Source organism: Eubalaena glacialis, chromosome 15 (genome assembly GCF_028564815.1).
Source record: "Eubalaena glacialis isolate mEubGla1 chromosome 15, mEubGla1.1.hap2.+ XY, whole genome shotgun sequence".
NCBI lineage: Eukaryota > Metazoa > Chordata > Mammalia > Artiodactyla > Balaenidae > Eubalaena > Eubalaena glacialis.
This window is the reverse complement of record NC_083730.1, coordinates 15,262,251-15,283,782: the sequence shown is the minus strand read 5'-3', so window position 1 is coordinate 15,283,782 and position 21,532 is coordinate 15,262,251.

Below are 21,532 nucleotides of genomic sequence, written 5' to 3'. Positions count from 1 at the left end.
AGACACGTAGTCTCCTAAGTGGCAAAGATAGTAGAGCCAGGTGGAAAACTCATGAGGCCTGATGGAATCTTGATGCTTCCAGTGGGTGACCTTGGGGGATTAATGTAACACTTTTGAAACTCAGTTTCCTCAACTCTACCATGAGACTAACAACGTCTCCTAGCAGGGTCTTTGTAAGAGTTATATGAGATTAGAAGTGCTTGACATAGAATAGGTGTTCAGTATGTTGCAAAACACGGTGGTAGTCTTTTTATTAACAGAAGCAGTGTGTGTTTTACCTCAAAAAATCATTATGTGAGCTGAAATGGTCCACAGCTTTACTAGCCTGGGATATCTTATGTTACAAGTGGGACCTGATTTTTCTTTCTGTTTGATGTTTTTCCCTTTCAGTATTTCCTTCCTCGTCCAGAATAGCGAGAGACCTGAAGAGTATGTCTCAAATGCATCTACCCACCCTTGAGGCCGTTGGCTGCGCTCTCTAACTCCCACTGCTGGGACCCCAGCTTCAGCACAAGTGCTCCTTCACTCTGGTCCCTGCTTGCACAACTGCCACCTGGCAACTCTGAGCTGCCTTTGTGGACCTCTCAGGAGTGGTGCTGACAACAAGGTTGTTCTCTTCCTCCGGGTCAGCAGCGTCACACCCACACTGCTATTTGCTTTGTTCATCTAGCGGACCTCACTGCTGTTTGTGATGTTTGAATCATTGTCCTTCCCACTGTATCACCTTTGCCACTTCTCACATCTGTTTCCAGCTACCCTGCATTGATTCCATAGCCAGGTGCTCTGGTCTGCTCCTCTTCCCCACCCCCAGGCTGATTAATTCTACTCCATAGCACTGGATAAAACCCACAGAGCCATCTTCTTCTCTAAGCCTCTACTCCAGGTTTCAGTTCATGAAATACCAATATGCAATTTTAACAAAAGAAGCTCACCGTGGTCTCAGTCACTAAAACAGCTCTAGGAAATATTTCCCTATTTGTGTATTTCCATTCTGTGTTACAGCTTTCTCCTCTAGTATAGTATGTGGCTATAAAGTAGTGGGTACAAATGTGATCCAATTTATTTTTCATGCAATAAATATAAATTTAATGTTTTATTATAAATTGCTGCTAGTGTAAAAATTTACCCCTTATGATAGCATACTTTATTATTTCTGAAGTTGCCAAGGTGATCTTATTTTATTTTATATAGTTGATAACTTTATTTTGCAATTGACAGAAATAATTTCAAACTAGGATATACTTTCTCTACAAAGCGAATAAGTAGTATTTTCATGTGAGTACAGAGAAAGAATTGACTTCAAATAGAAGTGGAATAATAGAAAGGATCGTGTTTCAATTTTATAGTCTTTCTGTCCATGATACAACATTTGACTTATAACCTTCCTTTTATGTTCACCATCTGCATACTGCTATGACACAGGCAATGTGAGATGAGTCCAGGTCGTTTGGCTCTATAATATTAAGTATGAACATAACATCTAAATAGAATGAGCCTTGTCTGGGGCAGTGGACTAGAAGTCATATAATTTCTATCTCTCAGTCACCATTCATTTGTTATGTCCTTGAGCAAATCACTGAACCTTTCTATTCCTCAGACTTTTCTATGAAATAGGATAATACCTATTCCCATCACAGGTGCTTGTAGAAAAAAAATCAAAATTAAAACTGTTTGGCATTTTACATAAAAGGGCTTTAGAAAATAATAATTCCTGGGCAGTAATTTGCAAACAAAACCTCTCTACCTTGGCCACCACATTTATATATGCAGATTCCTTGTTAACCTCAAGAGAGGGAAACAGATACATAACTCTAGCTAAGAGCTCAGACTAATATAATAATAATAACATCAAGCACTTACTATGTGTCAGGCACTGCTCTAAGTGCTTTACATATATTACCTCTATTAATCCTCACACTAACTACATGAGGCAGGCACTCTTGTTAGTTCACTTGAGTAAAGTTAGTTAGGCAGTTGAGAAAAACCAGGCAGCAGGAGGTTAACTAAACTGCCCAAGGTTATTCAGCTGGCATGCAGTGGAGCTACATTTAACTCTGGGGTTGATCCAGAGCCTGAAAGCCCCAGGTCACCCCCTGGGGGCACAGCCATCCCCACTCTGCTTTAACGTCTCCCAGGACCACAGTAGACCTATGCTCGCCTGGGTCTGGTACCTGGATGGGTTCTGTTTGCCTAAAAAACTAAGAACCATCCAGGGGAAAACTCATCCCGAAGAAAGTGATGACCAAGGAGCACAGATTTGGATAAACTCTCAATATTGGGAGAGACAGATAATTTTTTTCACCATCATGATGCCTGTAACTTGGAATGTTCTTTAGACAGGCCAGCCACTCAGTTACTCAATGGACAATTATCAAGCACCTACTACGTTCCAGGTACTGTTATTTTTGCCAATGAAGACATCAATGAACAAGAAATATAGAGTCCCTGTCTTCAAAACAATTCCTTCTTATTGGGGTTGGCGAGGAGAGAATAACAAATAATAAACAAGCAAACAAATAAATAACTAGCATCATTTCAGATATTAAAAATTGTTACGACAAAGACATGGAAAGGGCTTGTTTCTGAGTCCTATGAAGACAAGAGAGTAAAACGTAAAAAACTGGTTTTTGGAAAGCCATTCAAGCACTTTTAGAAGCAGAGTTTGTAATTTTTATAATAGTGGTAGGAATGGGAGAATATTTTTCTTCCCTGAGCTGCTGTGGGAGTGGGGCAGCAGAAACACCGTAGTCTAAGCTACAGGCTAGAACAGCCTTCACATTTTCATCTATGCTGGAGAAGAGACATTGTTCTTTATCCTAACAGAAAGATGGGTCAACAACAAGAATAAGGAATTAACCAAAGAAAATAAATGTAATTATAAACGAGAAACCACAAACAGGAAAACAGAGCTCACTATTATTAAACTAGTGAAAATCAAATTGTGATGCTTTACCTTTAATTAGGTTGGTATGAATTTTTAAAATATAATATATAGTATTGAGAAGAGATATGAAAAAGCATAAATAATTCTACTCAGTAATGATTTATTGAGTGTTTACTACGTTCCAGGTGTCTTGATAGATACCAAGGGTACGTTCATTTCTTCAACAAACATTTATGGAGCATTTACTATGTTTGAGGTGATTTGCTGAAGACTGGTGGTTCCTGGTGTATAGGACAGGAATCGTTCCCGCCATTATGGGGCTTACATTCTAGCAGAGGAGACAAACACTTTAGAGCACACACAACAAAATATATACTTAAATAGTGAAAATGCCTATAAAGGAGATATTGTGGTTTCTACGGGAGTTAATAATTTTAGAACTAACCTCATTAGGGCAGGAGAATTTTCTTTTGAAAAATTAACATTTGATCTGAACTTTAAAGAATGAGGAGAAAACAGCAGGGCAAAGAGGGGAGGAAAGTAATTTCTAGCAAATTCCACAATATGAACAAAAGCATGAGGTAAGGGGGAGCAAGTGTGTTTGAGAAACTAAAAGAAAAATCATTGTGGCTGGAGTAAGAGAGGGCAAGAAGGGAACTGCAGGGATGAGGTGGAGAGATGAACCGGAAGCAGATTGTGTAAGACAATGAGAAGCTGCTGTGGGGATTTAAGTAGACAAGTAATATGACCAGAAATAGTGGTGAAGATGCAACTAAGGCTCTGCCCTCAAAAAGCCAACATTCTAGTAGGGGAAACAGGTATTTTCAAATGTAATTGGGGGAAGTATATATTGGCATAAAATTTTTGTTGGGCAGTTGGGTAATATCTCTAAATCTAAAATACATTTGCATACAGCAGCCCTTCATATTTCATAGAAATTCTTGCATATGTGTAATGATGTTAATGTTATTGAAAATGAGAATAAGCCTAAATGTCTATCAAAAGGATATCAAATTATACAACATAATATAACCATAAAATGAAATACAATGCAGCTATTATAAAAGAATAAGCTGAATCTGTAATATGTTACCCTATAAAGATGTTTTTAAAACGGCAAAGTTTGGGGTTATAGTTATATCTCAATTTTTTTAAACATACAAATAAACAGTCGACCCTTGAACAACATGGGTTTGAACTGTGCAGGTCCACTTATATATGGATTTTTTTTTTTCAATAGTGTATACTACAGTACTACACAATCTATGGTTGGTTGAATCTATGGATGCAGAACTGGGAAAACTGAAGAACCCAGTTACTTATGGAGGAACTGCAGATATGGAGGGCTATGTAAGTTACATGCAGATTTTCAACTGCGAGGAGCATCTGCACCCCTAACAAACTCCCACCTGCTGCCGCCATTGAACCGTGGTCCAATGCATATATATCTGGGGGGAGTTTGTACTTTCCTATTTTTGCTAGATTTCATTATAATTACTATTCACTAAAATGTAATATTTATCAGTAAAGATACTCAAATACATAATAGATACATAAGAGATATCTTTAAGGGGGTATGCATTTTTATAATAAAATAATAGAAAAAGATCATTTTCAAAGCATAGGCAATGAGACAAACGGACAAAAAGTTACATGCTTGTTATTTTTGGTCAGCACATTTCTCCTCCATTAAAAATGAATGCCAGCCAGTGGACAATGGGTAACCAACTCAAGTTTACACGGGTAAAGAACAAATTCCAACTTTTTACATAATTTGTTATTATTTAATTAGTGTTTGTTTATTACCAATATAGTATGAAACATTTGCAGGTGATGTTTCTGTTTGTTTTAGACCCTCTAAGCCTTAGGACAATGATTGGTTCTTTGCAAGCATACAATAAATGATTGTTGAATCGTAAGATACTAATAAAAGCTGACTTCTGATCCTTTAAACTCGGGAAATCAGCCTAGAAAAGTGAAAAATGCCAGAGGCCATATGAGAAAAAGGCAATCCCGTGTCCAAGAATCCCAATTTGCCATCTAAAGAGGCAAACTGACTGCTAACAAAAATGATCATAGCTGCAACTCAATCTGCTCTCTGAAACTGTATTTCTCCAGACATCACAGAAGACTTCCTTTAGGATAATATCACAGCCGACTAAGATCTCATCAAGGACCTCTAATGCCCATTAGAATCATTTAAAATGCTCTCAGCTGAAGCCAGCAAAGCATCATTTAATTATGCAGGATTTCTGATTGCTTATCATCAACCCTGTCCTCGTTCAACTCTTCACCCCTTGTGTGTCTCCTCGATGGAGAGTCCCCATCAATCTGAATAGCAGCTTTTGTGAAGGAAGATGTGAGCGGGCAAAAGAGGAGAAAAGATAAGTTAGACTCTGAAAAGAAGAATTAGACAGAGAGCGGGTCTTTTCTCTGAAATTTCTATAACGTTGCCTTATTCACCAACTTTATCTAACAGTCAACCATTTTACAAATTTTAAATCTCACTTCTTAACTGATAACAAACGTTAATATATTTCACGTGAATCATACAAAAAATAGTTCTATGTTTTGGGATCAAAAGGTAATGTACCATAAATTATCGATTAAACAGGATTTAGAGACACGTTGAAAAACAATTTCATAGTCTTGTTTGCATAGACTAGAATGAGAAGTTATTTTGCCCAGTTTTCCTAGGAAATACGTCTTATGTTTTGACATTTAAAGACAGTAACTTCATTGTAGAACAAAAACATAACATTCTTTGGGGATAACCTTGAATTATGAGACTTAAGAGTTCTCTAATAATGCCCAAGAAAAGCTATTAAGTCAATACATATCCACTCTGGTTTTAGTATTTCAGGTTCTATGAGGATTCCAAATTTCAACAGCCTCAACATACTGAGATTAAATAACTCAGAAAGACAAATATATTGATATATATATTCAAGTTATTCCTTTAAACAGCCACCCACCAAAAGAAAATTGTTCTTTAGACTGAAAGAGAAGCAAAAGATGCATATAAATCCTCATTTTCATTTTTCTATTTCTGTGATATGGTATACATTTCCTCCCTATAAAACAATTGAGGATAACTATGGACAAGCCAATTCAGATAACTTTTCAAGGAAACACATTAACTCTGTTTTTCGTACAGTTCCATTGGAAGTCATTGACAATTGATACTTGACAACCTGAAAGCATTTCCTGATTTGGAGCAGGTGTGGGTTTCAACAGGCATGCTCCACAGATGAAACAACAAAGCCCTCCTTGATGTGATTACACTTATTATTCTGTGATTGCTACTTCCTGATCAGGGATACATTCAGTCATAAAAAAGTACAGTAGAATTACCCATGGATTATGTATGAAATTGTTGGGGGAAGGGGAAGAGCACAGGAGAAGGCTCTCAAATATTTTCAGTTGATTGGGGTGAATGACAGCTCCAGGTGGAATTCTGTACAGCAGAGGATCATGATTAATACATTGTGTTTATTTAAAAGAAAATGGGGACATGCAGTATAGCAGAGTATTTCTGAAGATATTGTTTGAGGGAAGGATAAACTGGTATAAAATATGAGGCCCTTATTATTTGAATATGCATCATTTAAAGGATGAGAGGCTGAGAGAGAAGACTGCAGTGAGGGTGGTACTCAATTTTGCTGTGAACTTAAAATTGCGCTAAAAACTAAAGTCTATTTTTGAAAAGTATTAAGGTGATATAAAAAAGTCAAACTATAAAACAAGATGTACCATCTGACCCCACTGTAAATACACACACATATACACATGATAAAGAAAATGGAATTATAGACATCAAAATATAGAGGCGATAGGATTAGGAATAAATATTATTTTCTTCTTTTTCTATTTTTCTAGAACACTTTCATTAATTTTTTAATAGGAAATGTATCAAATAAAAGTGCATTGTCCCAAAACTCTATAATAAATGCTCGCACCTTTATTGACTCCTTAGAGCTGTGAAATGTGGAATATATGGGCTTTCTTTCCCTCTTTTCCCTGATTCTTGCTCCCCACTGCTCCTTTAGTATTATGAACAACGAATATTGTAAGCATTTAAACGTTTATAGAGCCACCTAATACTTTCTTGTTTCCAGAACCCAAAAGAAATAGAGAAATTTCTAGAATTATGGGGAGGTGGTAAGAAGTAGCAAGTCACTAAGTAAGGGGCAGTTTAGTTCATTCTTTTTCATTTTAGTCATGTAGCATTACCTGAAACAGCAATTTACTTTTGCTTGAGCCCATTAGATGAATGTCCTCAATTTACAGGTGATGTCACACAGTGACTTGGAGAACTATGTTGTTAGCCACAGGCCTGTAACAAACAGTGGGTCTGCATTATTCTCCTCCTCTTCAACCAGTGGCATATTTATAACATCTTATTTTTGCAAATGGCTGCTCCCTTTCTCATTTACGAGCATAACACAAGCCAATATATATTATAGTCCTTTGAGGGCAACACACTAGGTATTTGTCCTTGAAGTTCCTCTATCTCTTTGGCAAATACAGAGAGATTTGACACAACTACTGTAGTTTGTTATCTAGAGCATTGAGGATTTTTATTTTTGTTTCATTTTTATTTTTATTTCATTTTTGATTTTGTACTAAACAGTGTCGAATTATCTGAATCTACAGCTGCATTTTTTCATATAGATTACCCTCTCCTCATATTCAGAGCTTCTCAATTGCCCACCACAGGAATGGCCAACCAGTAAATCTAGATCAAACTACTAATTCCTTCCTCAAAGTCTTGAGATTTCTGCCATAGTCTCTATCCCACCACCACCGATGGAAGTCCACATTCACCTTCTTGGTATTCAAATTTTTTCTCCCTCCACAGTTCTTTTCCACCCAAATATCCCACTGCTCCGCAATTAATTTCTGCTTTTGAACAGCCAGACTATATACTATGTCTTCAGTATGACATCCATATTCCATCCTATGCCTTTACTCATGGACAGGTCTCCTCCTGAAAGTCCCTTGGCCATCTTTGCAGAATGTTGAGTACGGCACTCCTATGGACATGGCAGGAAGCTGAGCCTTAATCCCAACTCCCCGTTAATACGTCTCACTTTCTTTCCCAAAACACAACACATTGCTGAGGTCAAAGACAACGATTAGGCTAGAGGCATTCTGGTAATTGAATTTTCACACTTTGAGAAATGCATGAAAATGAGCAACACTAATACAAAATCTTTGGGGGGAAAAGAGAACAGGGAATTCTAGATCAGAAACCACTCTTCTTTCCCTGACATGTGTAACTTTGCATATTTAAACCCCTTAAATTGACCTTACAGACTAAACGCATGCCACATTTTTCTTTTCAAGAAAAAATTGTAGACCGAGAGATATTTTGTGGTATAGTTCAAGAGATATTTAATAGGAATATACAATGATCTATTAGGAATAATTGATTCATAGCCAGGGGACAATATTCAGACCTCTACCTTAAAGAAGGAATCCACTAAATAAGGACAGTGAATGTGCATTATTCTTCATCAATTGAAAGAGCAATTAAATAATGTCCAATTAAGTATTTTGGGGGCTTTCTGCTGGGATATCAGTTGAATAAGACTTTGCAATGGAGTCTACCCAACTGGGGAATCTACAAGAAGTTAGTGGCTGTAGTATCAGAGGAGTAGAGCCATTTCAGGTACTTATATTTAAATATGACTAAATGGATTATATAACTGTTTCTCTAAAAAGTACTGGCAAAGAGCTACCTTTGACCTCTGAAATGAACTGTAGGTGTACATGCACATACACATACACCACAAAAATATACAGAGGTATTTATAATTAAGATGCAGGTTTGGTGTTAGCTGATAATCTTTCCTAACCTGGTATTTGCAATGCCCATAGTAAGGTGGAGCTAGGGTAAATTTCAGTCCATTTTTTTCCCTATTCTATACTATGACTACACACATACATACATACATACATACATACTGATCACTTACTATATGCCAGGCACTATTCTAAGCTTGGAATATTCTACATCTTTCTACTCATTTAATTCTCACATCAATTCTCCATTTTATAATAAGGAAACTGAGACATTTACTCTACATCATTCTCAGTAACCCAGAAGATCTTAGATGCTCTTTGGTGCCCACAGAAAGTTCACGGGGTCTCTCTCAGGCCTACTAGACAAGACACCATGCTTGCGGGCAAAAATTCTGACCAGCATTTACTGCAACCTCTGGCTTCATCTGGGAAAAGTCCATACCAATCTATCTAGTCCACCCCACTCACCCTCCATCAACATGACATATATTAATTACTCAATAAATATGTGCTGAACAAAGAAATTAGCCAAATATATGTTAATACAGGGCAGAATTAAAATTTCTGAATGCAAATTCAGTTTTCTGTGGTTTCCAGACCACAGAAAACTGAAAAGGGTAATACTAAGGTAAGGTAATGACTAAGGTCATCACTGAGAAAGCAAGTGCTTTAGAAGCACACCCATCCCTCATTTTTCCCCAGCATCATCTCGCTGTTCTTTCCACGGGCAGACTTATGTAGAAACACTGGGAGGGGGTTCGCAGGAAGGAGTGGTTGTCAAGCAATTTCCATCGTGGACAGTTCAATCTCAAATGATTTATGACGTTTTAGTTGTTTATTGTACACAATTGCTTTATTTGAAGGAAGTTTCAGTCCAGGTGGATTTATTAGAGCCCTCGTTAGATTAGTTTGCTGGCAAGAAGTGGCTTAATTTCACGGAGAAATGCCTTTGATTGTACCCCACCCCAGAAGTCCTATCCAGTATATAAAAGTTGAGGGGCAAACCACTTAGGACTTACATATGAATGCTGATCTTTCCTGTTGTTAACAAATAAGCAAAATGAAGACAATTAGTGATTACATAGGTAATTATGCAATCTATTTTAAGATTAGAGAGTAATCCTCTGAGAACACAGGGAGTGGTCAAATTACACCCGAACATACCCTCTAAATCACTTCACAAAGAAAGCTGTTTTGTTCTAACTTTTTTGTGTCCCTCAAGAAAACGGTGAGCCTTCACCCATTTCCAATTTTTCCATGATCATAGTTTCATACTAATACTTACTCCTCACCATATGAATATAGAATTTTAGAACTGGCAAATTTATACACAAAGAAATGGTTCGATGACATCCTCTACAATACCCAGCTCAATAACAGCCGAGTGAGAGCAGAAATCCACCCTCTCCTCGCATATTATTTTCTCTATGAATAAGGTCATCCCAATTAATATAGCAATGCTGAGATAGAAGAAGGTCAGTTAAATGAAAGCAAGTACACCTTGAGGGTGTATCAATGATTATATTATTCTAATTAAAATAGATCCTTTTGTTTATCTGGTCTTGTCATACTTTTTTTCTAAATCATTGCATTGTTCACAGCTCATTAATCAGTATCAATGTATTATTATCTAATAATAATGGAAGCAAATCTAACCGTTTTAATTTTCAAGGATCAGACTAATCCAACACTCACAGTTTCTGTAATTTCTTCACCGATACTAAGAAGAGTAGTCGTGAATGTTTTATGATTATAATCCAGTTTAATTGAATTGATTCCTTAAACTAATTATGTGACAATGTTTATTGTTATTCAGTATGTCACTACACAGCTTTGCATAAGCAAATAAAAACTACAATGTTGGCAGAAAATCCTTCAGATGTCACTTTTTTAATAAAATAAAAGGTATGAATAAGCCGATAACTTAAGAGTACTGCAAACATTGGAACTAGACTTTATTTCCTCTAGGGAAAAAAAAGAGAAGTTATATATGTCAGTATACAGTTAAGTAGCAAAATTTACTATTATCAAATACTAATACTACACGTGCAACCTGGTAACAGTACAATTCTTAAAATCTGGAAAGACAAAAGAAAAGGTTGCTCATATCCTAGGCAGATATATCCTATCTTTCAAAGAAAAATAAAATAAAATAAGCACACCACTTTCTATAACAAAAATATAAGTAAACATACCCATATTCTCTGTCCAAATGGTATTCTGGGGGACTAGAATGCAAACATGAGTAGTGCCAACATATATGGAATGTTTCACTGAATGTCTGTGCATCCAAGTGGCATAGCAAAATGATAAAACACGTTAGAAAACAACAGCGAAATGTATCTCAAGAACTATAACATAGCTGCTGTTTTAAGACAATGATCTCACTTCTGGGAAATTTATATTAAGAAGGTAATTATACAAAGAAAGCTACATAAAGATGCCAATTGCAATGTTATCTACAATTTTGAAAGAAATCAAAATGTTCTACAGTAGATAAACAGTTCAATCAATTCTGGCATAGCAGCTCACTTGATGTAATATTATTTATATATTATAATTATAATTATAAAATCTCTGTGAAAACAGAAAACTTTAACAATCAATATTAATTGAAAAATGCAAAATACATAATAGGATTATAGTGATGTTAATTTTTTTTTAATCTGGAAAAATTGTGAGAAGGATTCTACATAAACAGTACATTTGATTATGGCAGCAAGAGTAATGAGGACTTCACTTATCCACAAAACAATCCTATACTTCAGTAATTTTCTATGTTATCAAAAAGTAAAGAGAAATAGTTGGAGTATAAATTCCAAAGTAAGGATAAATTAATTCAAAACAAGAATTTCATAATTTAGATAAGCAAAAGGTATAGCAAATACTAGTGATTTGCTTTTAGGCTCAGTTGAATCAGATAACCTAGAAGTGTCTTAGGAGCTATTTGTATAAATAGAAAAATGGGAAGATAGCCTTCTGCATATGCTGTCCTGTTAAAAAGACTGCTCAGGGCATCGCTATGTACTTTGAAAATAATAGGTAGCACTACTGAACTTGGAACTGCATCTTTCGCTATGAAACATGCTAAATTGCCAGCACTTTCTTGAAGTGTGGCACTGGATATTTGATGTATCATTATCTTTCACACAATTTACCCTAAACTCGTCTCTTAATCTCCTTATACTTGCTTTATCAAATGTGACTGTAAGACATCCTTCCATTTCTTGGCAAATGCCAAGTATGAATGGTTACTAATACTGTAGCAAAAACCTACAGGCCACTGTGAACTTACAGTTACCAAAAAATGATGTATCTAATGTAAAACGTTAGCACTTTCTGGTTGTCCCTCTAATACTGAAGTGATAATTACACCACTGGGCAGTTTTCTGAGGCATCTGTTCACCTCGAGAGTAGATAAACCGGAAGACTGAAGGTTAGAAATTTCATCCTGTTGGTAGAATTGGGTTACGACTTAGGAAAAGTGCCAGAGTACATGACAGAATGCTTTGCATAGATACTCTTCTCTGCATGATTGGCCACTAAATTAAAAATTACTGAAAAATTAATATTGCTTAAAAACACACATAAAAAAGAATACAAGAAGAAAGTTCCAGTTGAAAAATGAAACCCACATAAATTGTAAACAGCAAATATATAGCTCATTTGTAATTGACAGTGTGTGTCAAATTTCACAATGTTAACTGATGGATTTCCTTTCCTCTGTAGGTTTAATCGTGCCCCTTTGTAGTCCCTACTTAATCAATTATAGGAAATATTAAATCTTCCTGAGTTTTCCCTAGCATAGGCAGCAACAAGATTGAACACTAGCATAAACCATGTGCCAACATCTTGAGTCTGTAGTGTGGTTAAGATTTCACATCAATGAAATCTTTTTGGCTCTTCACTAAAACTTTCACAATTCTCATCTGGAAATTTTAGAAAGGAACAGCATGCTGAAGATAACACATGAGTCATAATTACCTTTTGAATTAACTTTGTATTTTGGAATTATTTTAAATTTACAGAAAAGTCGCAAGGATAGTACAGAGAGCTACCATACACCCTTCACCCAATTTCTTCTATTGTTAACATCTTACCATAATATATTGGTCGAAACTGAGAAACTAACATCAGTACATCACTATTAACTAAACTCCAGGCTTTGTTTGGATTTCACCAGTTCTTCCAATAATGCTGTTCTTCTTTTCCAGGAACTGATGCAGCATACCACATTGCATTTACTATAATTACTTTTGGTAAGAAAAAAGCGGTGCATATAAATTATTTAATTTTAAAGTAACATTCTCACATCACCAATTTTCCTGCTTCATTTTGCCTCTTTCCAACTGAACTTGTAGTAAACTGACACTATAAAATTTCAATGGCAAAATTAAAAATATAACATTCAATTACACATAGATCTTGTGTGTGCAGCCCATGTGCACTGCCTAGAACACCAGGGACAATTTTATTACTGTTTTTTTTTTATGTCTCTGAATCAAAACTGCGAAGTTCCTGCCTGCAGGACTAGCTGGCTTGGCCTGTTATCTCCTTCATGAGCAACTCCACCCTCTGCATTTCCCCCAAACACTCTCCCAGCTTAGACCTAGTCCAATGCAGAAAAGAACTGGTTGGATTTTCATAGTCAAGAGACAGAGCACTGATGTCTAATCAACCTTCTTTTGCTGTAGTTCACACTGCCTTCCACATGGCTGATAAATGTGGGCTGCCTGAGGCTGATAGCTGCTATGAGGCCATATTGTGAGGTGACTTACTGCCCAGCCAGGCCTTGATTACCTTTAACAGAAAACTAGCTCAACCGCTGAGCTCCAAATGTTCAAGCATGCTTCCTCCTGATTCCCAGGTCACCCTTCCCTTATTCTTAGATCTTTCAGTTTAAATATCACATGGCCATTTTCTTAAGGCAGCAGACACTGAAAAGGCGCTGTCCTAGGATGATTCTGAATTCAGACTCCTAGGACCTAGAGTTTCTGTCTCTTTCTGCCACTGATTCATCTTTCCCTACCCCAGGAGTAGGACTTGGTGGGGGGGTTTCTTTCTTTATCAACACTCAAAACAGAAAAGTACTGACCCCATCTACTCTGCTCTCTCAGTTAGAGCTTAATGCTTTCTATGAGCCCCGTATATTCAAAACACAAAATCTTGTTTGAGGTTTTCCTGATGGAGGGGGCTTGAATGCTGATTCATTTGGGGCCCATAACAACCTGTTTACTCGGTCCTTTACCTAAGCCTGGACATGGGGAACAGAGACCAAGGAATGACTGCCTAATCTCACTACTTCACCACTATCTCTATCCTAAAGCAGAAATAAAAAGGAATTTTTTCAACACAACAAAATCATACATTTATTACAATTTAAAGGGAAACCACAAGATTTAACAAGGTCTATGTTCTCAAAGAAAACTGAAAATGTAAGTATTTTGTTATTTTCTTAAGTTTTTAAAAAGTTACTTTAACGTAATTTGTATCCATTGTGAAAATTTTGGAAAACATAGAAAAATGCAAAAGAAAAGGAAATCACTCTATGTCAGGAACATCCAATGATAACAATTGTTATATATGATTAGATAGGTTTCTAATTAATAAATTCAATGACAAAATAAGAATCATGATATATTTACTATTTTTGTAGTTGGCATTTTAATAGCTTCATTAAAATATAATTTACATACCATATAATTCACCCATTTAAAGTGTACAATTCAGTAGTTTTTAGTATATTTACTGAGTTTTGTAACTCTCCCCATAATCAAATATGAGAACATTTTCATCATCTCAGAAGAAGCCCTATGTAAATGAACTGTTGTTCCTCTCTTCCCCTGCCAACATGCTATCCCCTAAAGAGCTTCCTCCTTAGCACTCAGGGCTGGTTGGGTGGCAGAAGGGAGCCCGGTCCTCTTGGCCATGCCTGATTGGAATAGATTTCCACAACACAGAGGTGAGGCAGTGGTGGGCGGATGAGTGATATCAGTGGTCTACCCCTCCTGGGATTAAACATGGACCTGGATGGGAGTTGTAGGGAGAGAGAGTCTCCATCTTCTTGGCCACACGTTCCAGAGCAGAGCTGCCGTAACATGGAGTGGAGGGAAGGGGAGGAAGAATAAGAGCAGGGCCTTGCTCAAATGCAATGGACTCTTACTGTTCTTACAGAGATTTAGTTCATTTTCTTGAATAAATCTGCCTCCATTTGCTGCATGTCCTTACGACATTTTCCAGAGACCTTAAATTGTTTTTGTTCTTTTGTTGTTGTTGCTTAATTATTTTCATGCTAATTGTGTCCACTGACATCTTTACACAGTCATTCTGGCAGTCTGCGAATACATTAAGTTTATAGTCCATAACTGCAATTTGTTTTTCCTCTTTGACAAAATAGTTATATGAGAAAGAACTGTATGCTTTGTTTTGTTTTTTAACTTCCAAATGATTGGAGTTTTATTGTTTTATCTTTTAATTTCTCATATTTCAATTAATACTCAGTTTTATTTTATTGTGATTTAAAATAATGTGGCTTTTAAAAAATTAATTTTAGGTATTTTTTGCCATCTAGTAAATGATTATATTTGCTGTTTTTGGAGGGGGTCGGGGGGAGGGAGAAGAATGAAATGAGAAACAAGTTGTCCAAGAAGAAGAAAAGAACATCCAAACTGGAAGATACTCACTGAAAAACTGGTCCATGCTGATAGCAAGGTTCATCACAAACTAAATTTAAGGAAATTTCAACAAAGGCTTGCTTTGCTAACAAATTCTAACCAAGAAGCAGGCCATCTATGAATGACACAGCATCAATTTTGTAGCAAATTTATGATGTATTAAATAGTGAAAGATGATTTTCTTTCTAGCCTTCATTATTATAACACAGAAGCACAAAACCATGCAAGAGGATGAGAAGGGAAAAGCCATGCATTGACATGTAGCTTTTTGTATCAGCTGAATTATTACAGTCATTGATATAAATGTGTTTACGCAGTCATATACTATTATTGTTTTGTAATCTACCAAAGGATATTACTGTGCAATATGAACTGGTATTAAACTATCCATTATAACAAGGAAGACATTTATATACTATACTATGAAATGATAAAGAGATAGAGCAAGGTAATTACAGTGGTGTTAATAAGCATATTATTATGTAAACACAGCTTCAAAGAAGAAAAAAGGAAAGAAGGAATCATCTCACAAAGCACTCAAAAATTATTTATCCCTTTTTAATTTTATGGGTTATGAAACTATATGACCTTTCTTGGGTTTAGAATTATTTTGCCCTTCAGAAGAGCATGGTAGTAGAGACTGGCAGTATTTACCTCTGTGTATCCAAAGACCAGTGTCCCATGTTATTGTTAAAGATGAAAAAACATTTGAAGCGGAAGCTTCATTGGCCAAATTGCCAAGAGAATAATTTCTTTCGAGAGCAGGGAGGAGGGTAACCTGTTAATTGACAGAGTACTCCTGGGTGTGAAAGGGGGAGGCTCAAGATGATCTTTTGTTGCTCATCAAAGATATAGCTGAAGAAAAATGAGTGTCATTTTGTTTCATAGATCTCAAATGAGAACAATGTAAGTTGAAGGAATTTCTAAATCCATATAGTGAATATTTCAAAATAAAAATTGTAAATAGAATTGGTATTGTCAAAACCAGGCAGAATGACATAGAAGTTAAGAGCCTAGGCTCAGGGAATCCAACTATCTGAGTTAGTATCCTGCCTTTATCCCATCACAGCGTGCTAAGGACAAACAATTCACCCTTCTATACTTTAGTTTTGTCACCTGTAAAATGGGGATATTAATAGGTTTGTTCTAAGGGTTAAATAAACCTATTCATGTAAATTTATTTGAACAATTCTAGCAAAACGTTAAGTACTCAATGACTCATAGTTGTCAATATCATCATCATCATCACTACAATACTTCATCAACTACCATCATCATCACTACAATACTTCATCAACTACCACTAAGATTGCTCCTTAATTAATCAATCTAATTTTTAAAACAAAAAGTTTAAAACATGAAGCAAATATCCCCTAATAGAGCTACACCTAGGGAAAGAGTTTCAAGACTCAGAGCAGAACAAATACTATATCTGTCCAGAATTCCCTCAGAGTAATCACCTTGGAATCCATAACTCAATCTAAACTTAAATACCTTGGCTTACAAAATGCCAATTATAAATGAAAATTAAATCTCTTAAAATTAAACAGTCTGTGGTCTTTTTGACCTCCCTCAGAGGGCATCAACAGCAAAGGAGGAAATAGGGAGAGCCCTCATTTCTTGGTTGAGGTTTTAGCTTGAGAATGAAAAACAACAATAACTAAGGCCTTAAAATGTATTTTAAAATATTATCATGCAATATTCTAGATTTGCCTACAGCAATATAAACAAACAAACAAGTATATAAAAGTCCTGTAGGGATAAGTTTACCTTTCCTTAAAAGGAAAGAGTACACATTCCACATGATTTTCTACTTTCCACCAATGCTTGTTCTGTCAAGTGTCACATGCCATCCTTCATCACCTTCCAATCCACTGAGAGAAAACATGGTGATAAATTGAAAGTAAGTCACAAGTCATATGAGTATTACATGTTCCAGGATTCCTACAGAACTCTGTGACTTGGTCTTTTTGTCCTGGCATTATCAGTCTTGCTTCTGAGGAATCAATGTGAAGACCAATTGGATCTTTGTTAAATCCCGCTCAAGAACTTCAGAGTCCAAAGAGGCTGAATGGGAATCCAGGTTTAGGGTATTCCCTCAGCCAGGGTCACCTGAGCTGAGCTGATTCTGCCATATCTTTTAGGTTCTGGAACTGCACAAGCCTGAAGAATCTTATCTTCCCTTCATCTTATTATTAGCACTCCCTAGACTAAACTTTCATAACTGGATATAAAAATTGAAGCTACAACTGAGACACCAACATGCAATAGATATGGACGTTCAAGGCCATATCACCAAAAATAGAAGGTAAAGGAAATTTTTGCAAGCCTTTTTTTTTTACTTTTTTATTTGGGGGAGATAGCTGTTGCCTGATTTTTGAGGTCCTATCAACCCCTTTAGGGAAAGCTTTGACAGGGTTCTACATCCTCATCTCAGACCTACAGTTGGGAACCTTCAAAGAAACAACTTGGGGAGTTGTCCATTTGTCCCCTGCAGTTACGGGGATAGTGGAGTGGCGCCAAGTTGCAGCGAGGAATCTAGCATAAGGTAGAGATGTGGAGCTAGAGCGTTCGGCTGCAATTGCAGAAGTTGCAAGCAAGGGGTGAGTATGTGTTTTCCATTGCCCACATGTGGGACACATAGGAGAGGAAGAGTGAGCATCCTGGTCACCAAAGAACCCTGGAAACAAGAAGCTGGAGATGGGCTGAGGGCTGAGGTAAGGACGTGCAAATGAACCCCCTGAAATGAAGCTGCATCAATGGAGGTTGAGAACAATGCAGTTGGAGGGTCCCAGGAGGGAACTGCTGAAGAAAGTTCCCCACCAGAGGAAGAGGCCAGTCTTAATGTCTTAGGACCAAAGAGTGAGAAGCCAGATTGCCAAGGAATTGCTTCACCAAAGACTTTCCCACTTTTTTCCCATCCTTCCCTTCCCATTTCCCAGTCCCAGAGGGAATGGAACCTCAAGAAGCCAGCTTGGGGAGGCAATGATGAGAAATATAGAAGCCAATAATAGTCACCTTTCCCACGACAAGCTTCCAACCTGAAACAGACCCCAGCTGAGAGAAGATTTTGATGCTATATCAACTTTGGAATTTTGAAAGAGATTAAGGAATTCACATTCTAATTACATAATTGAGACTATGTTTATGACTTAATACTGACCAATATCTCTCTGTTATCTGTAACTAACAAGAAAAGTCAACAGTCTGTAGGAGCTTTCAATAAGGGACCAGAGAAGAGGACCCCCATTTAATACATATTAAAGAGGTAATTAGAGACAAAAATAAAGTTGCATTTTGATTAAGTCATATTTGTCCAACAACTTGTTCTACCAAGGTCAATGTGCTACTGTTATTTTTTGCAGATAGTGGAGTTATGGGCAGGGCTGAAGCTCCCAACTCCCTCCACTCCCTCACTCCCATTTCTCTTTGGCTCTTGAGTTGTACCCACTAACTCCATCTTGATTTTCAGAGCACAGTTTGAATGTTAGTCTTCTGGATAGCTCCACTGATCCTCTCTTTTTCACCTTATACATATGCCTTCTAGGCATATGTCAAGTCAACTGACATTAATAGGTCTATAAGTTCCAAATATCTATGCCTTTCTCCTAAGTGTAGAAATCTATCCAACTGCATATTGCTAATCTTCATCTGGATAAACCATAGGCATCTGAGACTCATTATCTCCTCTTGAATTCCTTATTATAATTTGTGTCACATAGGTTCCTGTGAGTCATCCTAGAATGTAGAATGTACCTTTTCCCTGAACTCTTCCTACCCAATCCAATCTAGCAGTAAATCTTATAAATTTTCTTTTCTAGATGTTTATGAAATCTACTATTTCTTTTCCAGGTCCATATCCACAGTTTATATTAGGTAATAACCATTCTTTCACAAACTTAAAATACCTCCAATATACCTTCTGTCTGGCTGCCAGGATGATATGTCTAAGATAATCTCTTATTTATGTGAAATTCCCTACAAGCTCCAGTTACAAAGAACTGTTTTAAGTTCTTATAACAGTATTTCTCCATTTTTAATGTGTGCATTGGAATTACCTAGCATCTGGTTACAATGGCAGATTTCCAAGTTGGCTCCTAGTAATTTAGTTCTCAGAAGTCTGACGTGATGTCTGAAACTTTTCATGTTTAACGTGTCACAGGTGATCCTGATACAAATGGTCTGTGAACCAACTATCTAAAACAATGTTTTAGATGCATATGAGTGTGTGTTGTGTGTGTGTGTGTGTGTGTAACACATCCATACTCTTTTATTACATTGCTCTCCTGCATTCCTAAATGCCTTTCCTGTGTCTAACCTTAAGACTCAAAGGTCATTTGCTTCCTGAAGATGATACTAATTCCTTCTCAATCTGCCCTAGATGAATCTACCATCAGAATACGTTGCACATCTTTTCATTATGGCATTTATCCCTTGTATTATATTACTTATTTACATACTACTTCCAGCTAGACTCTGAACTTTTTGGAGACAGTAACTCTACTTTATTCATCTAAATGTCTCTAGGACCAAGCACAGTAAATGGTGTATGAGACACTAAAAACTGTTTATTCAATGAACAAATTAGCAAATGACCTTTTCCTTCTTAAGGTCTTTGAGAGGTTCAGGACAAGGAAATTTACCTTCAGTACTGTTTCTTCTAACTGAATATTCTCTTTTAGCATTTTCCCATTCTCTAATTCTCTTGGTCATCATGTTAGAATAAAGTATGAAGGTGGGAACATTGCCTGTGTGTCAGGAGACCATGGCAAACTCTTGAGATATGAGGAGGCCCTAATAAAATCAATCACACAGGAAAGAAAGAGAATATTAAATTGAGGATGCATTTGTAATATCTAGCTCACTCACATAGAAATAAACTCTAATAAGGTAACAGGCATGAAGCATGCTTTATTTCTTTGTCCATTCTGTGTACACTTGGAGCACAATATCTATTTTTAACCATATTTGTATTCATCCTCAGAATTTTATATGAATGAGAGAATGAGTTGAGAATGCCTGAAATAAGAATTATGGAGTAAATCTAAGCATCAATTATATACCAGAATGACTACAGTATATAGTTCCAACATTTATCTACAATTCTTACTGAAGAGCAGATTAATGACAGGAAGTAGGCATGCTCAAGAAATTATCATTTCTGTTTACTGTGTTCTAAATTGCTCTTACTTTTAGTCTTACTGATTCTTCTCTGGTCCTTCACGTACTTTCTTATTTCACATGGTTTTGTGCAGGGACAATTGCTTCCTTATGTCAAGCTCTTTATTACAGAAAATCCTTATTCTCTTTGCAATTGCCTGAAGTTAAGATTTTTGGTGCATGATTTTCATTAATTGTATTTTAAAGAGTTTGTCTACTATGCTGGCTAAGTACCTGCCACCATGTACTTTTAGCTCAGTCAGGATGTCTTTTTCCATTTGCTCTGCCCTGGAACTCAACTTCTTATCTATGTGCTTCTTGTCATAAACTTTTTCATTCTAACCCACACAATAGAGACAAGAAGTCACTTTCTTTTGTCAGGAAACTTAAATTCCAGATTTATCAGAAACATGGACACCACGATGGTTCTTGTAAAAGTCTATTAAATGAGAATGTCATGCCCATTAGATATGCAAACTACATCAGACCAAGCAGATCTACTAATTTGATGTTTGCCTTTTGAGATTAACTGGTTGACTTAATTGGTCTGACACCATAATTTGAAAGCTGTTAACCAGTAAAAGGAATGTATATGTAATTCACTATAAAACAGGGCACCAGCAACAGAATTTTGGGGACACTACATGACCAGAGCTACCCCTCTTAGAACTCAAATCTGGCAGGGATGTAGAAGCAAGTTGAAAAATGAGAACACCCTAGAGGTCAGAAGACCAGTTTTAAAGATCTGTAGCCAGAAAGGGTGGTGATGCTATGGTATCTGGGGAGGTGGAATTTGCCAGGCCTGTGAACCTCTGCCTTCTGACACTCCTTGGATAGCACAATTTACAGTGGCGTGTTGAGTTCTCATAGTAGTCATAATGGTTATGGCTTACAGAATTCAGAAAGCCTAACCAAGCACAGCCTTCATTTTCTTTCTTGCCATGCTTCCATGATCTCATTTTAGGCTTTTCTTTAGAAGACCACACTTACAGTAATTCCAAGTCAG